Genomic DNA, 10,291 nt, shown 5'->3' with positions numbered 1-10,291 from the left:
GAAGAAAAAAAATCTGGCAAGAGATACGGCCTGGAAGATGGAGCACTTCATTTTGGGCAAACTGAATGTTTCAATTAAAAATGACAGAGCTGCGATCCTTTAAGAGCAGTCAGAATTTAATAAATTTTTCATGAATGGGAGTAGTCCGTATCCTGAAGACCTGACAAACTCTCTGCTCTTTGGAGATCATATGTTCTCCTGGATCTATGTCTTCCTGGCATCAGATGGCACTGCCAGCCACAGATCAAAGAAAAAAAGCACAAAAAGGCCCACCAGGCATCTTGTGCTACATATGTGTGCAGAATAGAGTGTGCAGAGAGGAGATGGATGCCTGGTGCTACAGCAGGCAGGGAGAGGGTTCATGGGAAGGAAGAGTAAACCAGCAGTGGAGAATAGGACATGGAGACGAAGGAACAGGTTGTGAAGAAAACTAATATCAAGGAGAGGAGTTTGTGAAAGACAAGAGTAGAGCAGTGGAAGTGGAGGGAGGGAGGAAGGAGAAGGGGAGGGAGGAATGTCCCCTCTGTGCCTGGGAAAAAGACAATAAAAGCTGCAGACTCTTGTCACGCAGGACAATCCCAGCACTATTTACTGTTTGCTCATTTAACCTGGTTAATTTTTAATAATGTTGAAATTTTCATTTTAATAATTTAGGTAAATTATTTATTAAACCACAGGATAAAGGAATCATAGCAATTATGAATTGACAGTGTTACCTGAGGCTCATGAAAAGGTAAGGGGTTTTGCAAAGTCCTTGTTATTGGATAAACATTAAATTAGTAACAACTGCACATCCAATTCAAATTACCTTCTTCCAAGTCTAAGATTGCTCTCTCTCGGTCTCTCCTGGGAAGGAGCACTGTGGGCAAAGAAGGTGGCATGAGTCAAGTCCCGTGTAGGGCTAGGATGTTGCTCCTAGATGTCCTGGAGGAGGGGGGTGAGGCTGTCTGTCCATCGGGGGATGGCAACAATTCACTGCTCTGACCATGTAGAAAAAGCCAGTCTGGTTAATAGAGAGGATGACTGGATGGGTCTTGTCTGGCTGTGATTGCCAGAGGAGTGGTGGCTTTTCTGGTGCAAAAAATGCCAGCAGAAGCATGTTGGTACTTCCTACCCCTTGCTTATATGAGTGCTCCTTACAGTGTTTTGGTGAGGCAGACTCCCAAACCAGCCCAGTGACCAGGGGAACAACCATCTAATGCCAGCTCCCTCATGAAGTGCTCCTGAGGAAACACAGACCCAGTTCTGCAAGATCCCAGGGATGTTCTGGAGATGTTTGTGTAGAAATCTAGAGGCTGCCACTCGAGGACAGCAACCTTTGCTGAGCAGAAATGGATGCTCTGCAGAGAGACACAGCTCTCTGCTTAAGTAATGGTATTGGGATTGCAAAATAAAGCTTTAAGTGTTTGGAAGGGTGAAACTGATGAGCTTTAAAAACACCTAGGGAAGGTGGCATCCAGATACTCTCAGAAAGAGCAACAAGTTTTGCTTTAGAGTAGAAATCTAAATGGAGAATGGCGAGAGCTGGGAAAGGGAAGAACAAGGACAGGATCTGGAATCTGGTGGCCTCAACCAGGAAAGCCCTGCAGCATTTGCCCAACTTTCAGCATTAACATAGACACACAGAATTCAAACCAACCATCTACAACTTAATAGCAATCCCAAATTTTAAGTGCTGCGATGAATCAGAGCCGTGTTTGCAGTTTCATATTTTTGTGATGTTTAATTTTCAAGCATTTTATTTTAATTACCAGTTTCCAATCATTTTTATGTTAGCTCTGAGTGCCTTTCCTACATTTTCTTCTCAATAATTAAAACTTTTTAATAACATTACTTTCAATCAAAGAATTTCAATTTATCTTCTTCGTTCTATCCTAATAAGTTTTTTTCCCTGGAAATTTCCTAGCATTCAGTAAAGGAAATAAGCATTTCTGAAGATAGTTTTTTCCTTCTAACAAATTGACAGCTCAGTTGTCTTGAAAAAGTTATTTGGCAAAGCAAAAAAGACACAGAGTCCCAAGTGTTTGTACACAGGGTGGCTCAGATACAAATCTGTTCTACCTTCTCTTTGGTTTAAATAACAAAAGCCACTGACCAGCGTGTGAAACCAGTTGATAAACAAACAAACATGTCCCATAGGCTTGAGAAAACGCCCTCTCCGTTTTGAAATCTGCTCAATCACATTTTTGTATCATGCCTGACAGGTGAGAGAATACAACCTATTAACTGAGAAAACAATGTTAAGCACAGTATACAATAGTGAACAAAGGTTTAATTCAACTGCAAGGCCTGCCTGGTTTATAATAAAATAAAACAGCCTCATTACAACAAAACAGAAACAAGTGAAAACACAATTGTTCAGAGTCTCTAAGCCTCAAATGATTCTAAACTTGCCCACCTCCAGGGTTTATAAGCTGCCAGTTTCCAAGCTCTGGAGAGTTTAGCAAAGTCTCTCTGAGGGATGCTTGCACCTCACAGATGAAATCAGAGAGAAACCTTAGAAACTCATAGGCAGAGAAGATGTGGGAGATAAATATGATTCATGGAGATCTCACTAATATGCTAAGGCACTAATCAGCCTTGTGGACAGTCCATTATACCTGGATCAGCATATTCCTGAGAATATCACATTAACTGAAAACAAACAAATCACCAGCCATGGGCATCTCAGCTCTCCTTCCTTTGCCCTCGATGCTCTCTCAGATTCTTCCTTCAGGAGATCAAGTGATAAATTTCAAGTGTAAAAATATTTTGTTACTGCGACTCAACGACAAAGAAAAAAAGCTGAGCAGCTTTTCACCAGAACATGCTTATTCTGCAAAGCCATGGGGTTTGTTAGAGAACCAAGTGTGCTGAACATTTCAATGAAAATTTAGCAGAATCCTTCATGCAGGTGAAGTCCAAGTGTATGTTTCAAATTAAGCAATTGTTTTCCTCTTTCTTGGTGCATAAGGACACTAATGCACAGGCCATTATTTATTTCACAGATCTCTTCCAAGATCGTGGTATTACAGGAAGTATTAAAGTTTGCTCCTTTCATAGTCAATTTTTAAATTTTGGCTTTTCACTCCAATATTGAAACTTCCTACAGAAAGTCTGAGCTTTTCCTACTTTGGAGCCTAAATTCACGTTGGGAATGGCATTACAGACATGGAGCTGCAGCCTCTGTAAGCAGCTCCTGATCCAAGAAGCACCCAAGAGCCAACCCTCTGAAACCACAACTGATTGGGGCAGGCAATTTACAGCCTCTTTAACTTCCTTTCCACAAAATTTCTCTTCAGTCTAAATTAAGACAATTTGACTCCTTTGGGTGCTCCCCAGTGTCTAGGCAGCTAACGAGCCAGGGTGGAATGAGGTGTCCTTTGGGTGGAGGCTCCCATCAGCTCTTGGAGGATGGAGGAGCTTCTCTACCCCCAGAGCACCTCTATCTCATGTGGTTTTGTTCAGAGAGTGTTTTACTTGCAGCGTGGCTGCAGCCAGAAGAAGATTCTGCAGGTTTACAGCTCTCACCATAGGCAAAGAATGTATATACATGAAATTATCTGACATGTGAACCTTATATTATCTGACATGTTTTCTGCTGCCCAGTGGAGGCTGTCAGCTGTTTGGTGGGGCACACACTAAGATGAACATGTCAGAGCAGGAAGCAATTAATAATAACATCTGATTACTCAGAGCAACTCTTCCCAAACTCCTCTTTGGCTCGTAATAACAAAGCTCTCTGTGCTCTTCCATCTTCCACCACTCTTGGATACCCAAGTTAACAGCTGCTATTTTTCAGAGGTTTTCCAAAGCCTAACAGAAGATGAGAAGTCTTCAGTGGTCACCACTTGGCTTTGGTTCAGTTCACGGGCACACAGAAGACATGCAGAGAGATTCAGATGGGCGTTCAGGAGCAGCACACCTGGGAAAGGCAGCAAGGCCATGCCTTTCCTGCAAGGGCAGCTGGGGAGCTCCTGAAAAAGCCAACGTGACTAATGCTGCTGTTTCCCAATGCAAGATACCCCCATCTCCAACCCCACATGCTCTGTAGTGCAGCCCCATCTTCTGCCATCCCTCCCATCCCTCTCTCAGGTGGGGACATTGCACATGTTTGTCTTTATTTTTAAAGTTACCACCCTTTTTTTTGTTATTAAATTTTTTCAAAATGGAAAAAAAAATATATCTCCCCCTTCCCTGTCCCTCCCTGCCATGTTCCCAAGGTGCCAGCTAATCTCCGATGCCCAGCTTGTACACAGCCACCTCTAATTGCTCCTGCATTTTCATCTGGTGTAAGTTCAGCCATCGCTACAGCTGCCCCTCCTCCCTCCGGGAATTCACACCTTCATTATCACTCTTTACTGCAGAGCCGTCCGCAGGCTCCCGGCTCCGAACAGCAGCTCCGATAAAAAATAGAGCAGCTTTTCAGTGGTTTCAATTTTAATTACCAGCATCAAGGCAGCTCGCATTCTCACCAGGCTGTTTCGCACTAATTAAAGTGAGGAGGAGTTTATGGAAGGGACACCAACTCCACTTCACTCCCTCATCTATTATTTACAGACAGTAATACAAATAATTTCCAATTTAAACAGTCTGAGCTGGCCAGCAAAGAGGAGGGAGAGGTGGGGAGAACGCTAAGCAAGGAGAAACTCAAATAAAGAGCAGAAACTAAGAGAAGGGAATGGAAAATCGACTCCCAGTGCCCTCTAGTGGGATGATTTCCTGAGGGGTCGCAAGGTTGGAGGTGTGAACATGCCCAGGAGGCCCAGTGAGGTGGCAGACGTGGGTTTCTCCTTGCCCGGCCTCACCAGTGACCTTCAAGATGTGACGAAGCAGCGGCAAAAGATCATTTTGGATGAGGGTCCAGTTTGCTCCAGCTCTGCAGCAGTGCAGGGGGCTTAGTCCCACAGAATTGCTGTTCATCACTGGTGGTGCTTCATCTCTCCCACGGGCATGGCAAGGTGCTCTTGGAAATGGGCTCTGAAAATCCAGCCCGGGTGGGCTCTGAGCTGGCAGACACCCCGTTGTTGGGTGCCCAGTCCAACCTGAAAGCACTGGTTCTGATGAGGTGTGAACAAAGGATGAAGTTGGGCTGTAGATCATGAATGGGATTTTATGAGAGCCGTGGGAAAATCCCTTTTTATAGAGGGTGGGCTGCCCACACGGATGATCAGCTCCATCTGCCAGCAGATAGGGTTCTCTGAAGCCAGGATTGTTTTCCTGCTTTCTTCCTGGGTGGGAAATGTTCTCCATCCCTCAGACTGGCTCCGTTCAGCCTCTCACAGTGCAGCGTGTGTCAAGCCTGGAAGTTTTATGGATTTGGAGGACGAGCCCTGAGGATGGGCCAGCGCAGAGGCAGGTGGTTCCATACCCATGAAAACACTGTCTGTAAACAGGGAATGGGGAAGACCCCACAGCACAGTAAATTTTACCATGTCAAAGAATGACAAATGCAATAGTGTCTCATCCCCGTTGCTTTGTCCTGGTCAGCGTGGATGAGGGAGTTGGTACCAGGGAACTTGGGTTATAGCTCTGGTCTCTACAGGGCCCTGAAACCATGTCATCTGTGGGTCACATTCCAATTTCATTTAACCAGTGCTGATCAGGAATAACTCCAATAAGAACAGCGTTACCCTGGATTTACACCAGGCTAAGGCAGATAAGCCTGCAGATCAGCGACTGAAAGAGAAGAAGTTTCAACATAAATGATGTTACTACAGAAAAGTACCTTGATTGAAGCACTAGTGTTGAATGTTAATCACTGTAGGCTTGATCCAGCATCTGTGTGAGTCAAAAGCAATATCCCATTTACTGCAGCATCTCAGGATTAGATCAACAGCAGGTAGAAACTCAGAGACCAAATCATCTCTTTCTCTTGTACCGCTTCTAGAGTGTGTGAAGTGCCTGGGACTTCAGTAAAGGCACTCCTGATTTATGCCAGGGTGCAAAAAAGGATCAGGCCTTAACTTCTGCTTCTTGGGCGCTTCCAGGGAATAATGATGGCATTTGGAGCAATTTTACTTGAGATCATCAATTTAGACCTGGGCCAGGCTGGGTGCCAGAAAAAGTTGTTACCAAAGGCCAGCTTCTGAAATGAGTGGGGCTCTGAAGTATGATAAAATATTCCACTGGTACAAGAAGAGCAGATATTTCACAGATCCTCCTAACAAAAACAGTTTAGAGACTAGAGCTCAAGGTACACTGCTGTCTCCCCTTTGGTAAACACAAGACTTGGGGCAGATGCTTGACTTTTGTTAGAAATGTGTGAGCTCAGCCCTGGTGAAGTCTCCCTCTCCTTCTAGGGCTGGTACTGAGGAGACCATAGTTACAGACAGGGGATTTTCCCAGGACGAGCATGGAATCAATTTCCCCAAACTTTGCAATTCCTTTGTGCTAGGAGGGGTCGGGTTGGTGATCATTCCTGGGGCCCAGGGTCAGTCTCCATGTGTTTTTTGCTCCACATCAGACTGTGCCTGTCCAAAGAGAGGGGAACAGGCTTGCTCACATGCCACTGACTGGTCAGACCCAAGGCAATGCTCACTCCACACAGGCTGGCAGAGCCCAGCTCAGCTCTAGCACCTGCCAAATGCAGCTGGAAGCACAAATAATTTCATAACTGCTGGTGTTTGTATGGCTGCGCCCGGGTACTCCTGTGGCCAGGCCTGTACATCTCTGTTACGGGCAACTATTTACACTAAAAAAAAAAAAAAAAAAAAATACAGTGTCATATTTGCTCTCATCTGGATTGATGAGATGGATTTTGTTGTGAAAAACCGGTCATTCATGTCTGCAAATAAACCATTTTGGCCTCAATCAGCTCATCTCCAACAGCATCAGTTAATTGTACTTTGAAATCCCTTTTTTCTCTCCTAAAACGTGTTTTCTGATCATCCTCTCAGAGCAAATATGGCAAAATAACTAACCAGTGTGAGCAGCCACAAAGCCGTAAACATTTTACAGATGTTCAGCCAATGTCCATGAATGCAGACAAAAATTCCAAACTCCAGCCATGTGCAATGAGCCTGGCCCAGCTTGGAGGGCGATGTGCAGCTGAGTAATTGGGTGCACTGTAAATGTGCCTGGTTAGTAAGAAAGGGCTTTTCACCACAGATCACAGGGAGCCCCTTCGTGGAGCTGAAATGCCTTTGCACCAGGTCTCTCGCTCCCAGCCAGAAAGTATCTCTCTCTCTGATGAGAAAAGGGGTTTTTCTAATTTATTGCTTTTATGGGATTGTTCCTCCACAGAGGCACAAATAGCAGCATATCAATAAAGCCAGTCGTTTGAAGTTGGATATTTCCACCTCTGTCACAGCAAAATAATTAAAAAAGGATTCACAAGATCATAAATTGCATGTCACCAAGGACACAGCCTCCTTAACCCTTTAAAAGCCAGGCTGTGCCCACCCACGGCCCATCTTACTCAAGGCATGAAGACACATTTGTTATTTTTAGCATCTCAGTCACAAGGGCTTTCTTGTCTGGAAAGAGATACAGTAAGAACCTGTCTGCACAGGGAATGAACTGGCTGGCTGGTGGGATCCTAGCCCAGCTCTGGTATGCAAATGCACATGCAGGTTTGATTTTCAGCCAGGCAAACCAGGAGCTGTGCTGCAGACCTGCAAGAGCCCAGCTTTTAGTCACATGGAAGTTAAAACACGTTACGGGCACATCAGGCATTGGGGGTAACATTTGCAAACATAGTTGAAGAGTGGCAGCATGAAGAGGGCCTAAAACCATTTGCTCTCAGTTAAAAGCTGCTCTAGCTTCAGCTAGGTAGTAGAAAAGGATGGAGGCCATCTGGGCCAGAAACCCCTGTTGTCCTGCAGATCCCTCTCCAGCACGGGCACAGCCAGAACACATCCTGAATCATTGGAAAAAAATGTGTTCATGCCAAAAAAGAAATGAATGTTATTTTCTAGGTGGGTTGCAACTTAGTTCCCAGTACAACAGCCAGTGCTCCAGCCTAATTTGATTACAGTCGAGGTTAGCACCCATTGTTAAATTCTGCAGGTCACATCCTGCCCTCTTACAAATCCAGAGAACTCTGTGGAAAAGGCTGAGGGTGTAAATCTGCAGGTCTGAGCCCTGATGGCACATGGGAGCTGCACTCCCCAGAGCGTCAGGGCTCAGAGAGGCAGGAGTGTAACGTGTGCTGTGCTGTGGGCAGAGGAATGGACCAGGGTGGCAAGTGCTTGTTTGTGGGGGGAAGCACAACCCCCAGACAGTGGCAGGTTGTTGGTTTGGTGTTGCTGTCAAAAAGGCCACTCTTGAAGCCTGTGGAGTCTGCGGCGCCAGGAGAAATCCCACTGGAGGTGGATTAGTGGGAAGAACGGAGCTGAGTTAAGCATGGTTTATCACAGGGCAGTGTAATTATATTACACATATCCCATGGCTACATCCACTATCACCAGCATGAGCAGGAGGCATGTCTGTTTGCCTCCTTATGCCCTCCCAATCCAAGAGAAAAATCCCTGGAAAAGAGTGGGTTTTTCCTTTTTTCTTACCCCAGCAAGAGGATGGTGGATATGGTACGGTGTGGGACCTATTTTTCCCAGCCTGAGATTTCTTGTGTAAGCTCCTTAGAGGAAGAAGTAAAGAAAACAGCCATTCTGGTATCTGCTTTTGGTAACACAACCAAAGTTTTCCTGGGAAGAGTGAGATTTGGGACATGTTACTCCATTATCAGAAGCTCAGGCAGAAGAAACACAGGTACAGAGGGTCTAAAGATGGGTTTTTTTCCAAGCAAAGTGTTACTTGCTCTATTACAGTCTCAGAAAGCCAGAGGAGCTCGAAGTCTTTACTCCAAAATAGCTTCAGTTTTTTAATGATCATCAACAAACACAATAAAATGGAAACCTTAAGCCAGGATATCGGGAGGAGTAAAGCAGATGTAGAGCAACAACAGGGCCGGTGGGTGCTTGGTTTTAACTAATACCCTTTCCCAAGCTCACACTTTGCATGGTTGTAAAATCAGGAGCAGACCCCAGCCCTCGGGAGCCCTGCCCTGCCTTCTGGTCCTCTCTCAACTTGACACCAAATTAGGACCCTTCAGTGGCAGAGCCACAAACCAGGCAGACAGGACTAAACGGCCCCTGGATGCAGGATTACCACGGCTTTGCTGGAGGATGGGGCAGCACAGGGAATTGCAGCTCCCTTCCCATCACAGCCAGGCAGAAAGGGCCTGAGGAAGAGGCTGTGCATATGGAGAAGGGCAGCAGCTGAGCCCCATCTGGAGATCCCTGGGGATGTGCCAGAGAGGGGTGGGAAAAGCAGAGGATGAACTGCAGTGTCCAAAGCAGGAGCGATAAATGGATGCATCTCGGGGAAGGAGAAGGTGCCTGGCATGTGGCTTTGGTTAAACAGAAGGAACAGAGGAGACAGAAAAGATGGCTTCTCTTCAGGCTGACACCAAGTGTCTGCAGGAACAGCTATTTTTGCTGACCCTCTCTGGTTCCACCATGGGGCAGCAGTTAGTGAAACCCTGTGGGCTTATTGAGGCATTGGGAATCCTACAGAAACACCAAACCCAATTCCCTCTCCTGTCCTCGTGGCCTCCAGTCTAGCCCCAGGTTGTGAACTGAGGTCCTCAACAGGCCACGAAACAAAGAGATCTGTACTTCCACTGGAAACCTCCATTCAGGAGTCCACAGACTGGAATAAGTTAAAATCACAGTTTTGTTCCTAAATGGTAGGAATAAATTGCTGCCCTTCTAGACAATTTTTTTCTATTATCTATCCAAAATAAAGCATATAGATAAATAATGAGATCTTACAGTACCTATCAGGCCAGCTATAATAAGCATTTGAGCAGGATGAAATACTGTCTTATTAGGAGAGCTGAAGGTGTGAAGTTTGCCACCAGCGCCAAAGTGCAGAGATGCTCTCATGACAACTCTCTCTTAACATTCATTAGCAAACTGATGGCTAATGTAAGAAAACCCTTCATGTTATCACTAATCCATCAGTGGTACTTGTGGGGCTCCCACCACCATAGCACCCGAGTACCTCCAGCATCCCTGCAGCAGATGATTATCCACAGAGAACCCAAATAATTCATACCTGAAGCTCTGAACAAGTGATGAGGAGGTCTGAAGGAGGGGGGAAATCCTCTTCCATGCTGGGCAAAGAGTCGTGATGACATCTGTTGGTCTGAGGGCCTGGTGACCTTCAAGCTGGATCCCAATCCCACAGGACGTGGTTGTTCCAGGGGATGGTTAGCTGTACTTATGCTGCAACACCAACAGCCAGCCTGTGTTGGGACAGAGGGGTCTGAGAAAACCTGGGGGGAGATAAGTGAAAACGAAATTAAGAG

The sequence above is a fragment of the Corvus brachyrhynchos genome, unplaced genomic scaffold, assembly GCF_000691975.1.
Source record: "Corvus brachyrhynchos isolate BGI_N302 unplaced genomic scaffold, ASM69197v1 scaffold5, whole genome shotgun sequence".
Taxonomy (NCBI): Eukaryota; Metazoa; Chordata; class Aves; order Passeriformes; family Corvidae; genus Corvus; species Corvus brachyrhynchos.
Note: the sequence above shows the minus strand (reverse complement) of the source record.